This window comes from Macrobrachium nipponense, chromosome 15 (assembly GCF_015104395.2).
Source record: "Macrobrachium nipponense isolate FS-2020 chromosome 15, ASM1510439v2, whole genome shotgun sequence".
Taxonomy (NCBI): domain Eukaryota; kingdom Metazoa; phylum Arthropoda; class Malacostraca; order Decapoda; family Palaemonidae; genus Macrobrachium; species Macrobrachium nipponense.
In genome coordinates this window covers 70,249,919-70,251,016 of record NC_087208.1, presented here as the reverse complement: position 1 = coordinate 70,251,016, position 1,098 = coordinate 70,249,919, and positions in this window count along the sequence as shown.

The following is a 1,098-nucleotide window of genomic DNA, read 5'->3' as shown; positions in this document are numbered from 1 at the left end:
ATATTTCTCAAGATGACCACCAAGATGTTTGTCTTTCTTTACATAAGTTTTGTTCCGGCTAGTACATTTTCAAAGTTATGCATACCGTGCTGCTGTTTCTCGATCTGCCACTGTTCACATATGCAGCTGCAGAGAAGCTCTGCCTGATAGCACTTGCATCTTCCTTTGCAAACCTTCTTACAGGAGCACTTTGTCAATCCTTGACAGCTTGCTGCAACTAGTGGCAGTGTTGTCCGATGTATCTGCCATGCTTCTCCTTCCTATGTCCACCCCCATTCAGCTGGACTGCTCATGTGTGAATTACAGGTGGTTGCCAACCCCAGATGATCCCAGCCTGGTAGGCTGCATGCTTTGCATGTTCTCTGAGGGCTGCCTTTATTGGTGAAATTGAGTTGTACGGCCTCTGCTTGCAGGCAAACAGATCTAGTCTTGCTTCGTCCACATCGTTGGCTGTGGTTGATCTGCCGCACTTGAGGACAACGAATCTCTCCAGCCTCTGCATGTCAAGATCAAAAATCAATGTTGGATGCTGGCTAAGATTGATGAATGCTTTCAGTAATGTCATCAAATACATTCCAAGTCTGCCATGCAGATTTCTTCGCTTTCCCACAGAAGGCAGACACAATGTCACATCCAGTGAATGCATGAAAGTAGGGGATCCCTCTAGCTTTCTCAAGCCCAATTGCAGAAACTACCTCATGGAGTGGAATCCGTCGCATATAGGCTCCTTGGCCAGAGGCAATCCACATTTCTTGAAGACCTAGTTTCTGGAAGGATGACAGTACAGATATTGCTATGACTAGCACATCTGTGTCATTAGCCTTGATGATTACAGACTTGCTCCCGTCAGTTGTTGCATCCCTAACGTGAACAAATATTCAACTGTCAGCTTCTTCGTGACAACATGGGGACACAGCATCCAGAGACTTCACTGTGTTGCTAATGGCATCCTCTCCTTTTGTGACGATGACTGTGCTTATCGTTTCTGCTTCACACATCTTTTCGGCCAGGAAGTGAAACCGTTCAGTCTTGTTACTGGGGTCATGAAGGAAGCTTTGCCAGTTTCCTGGTGTCTTGCTTGTTCCTGTCACTCTTCTT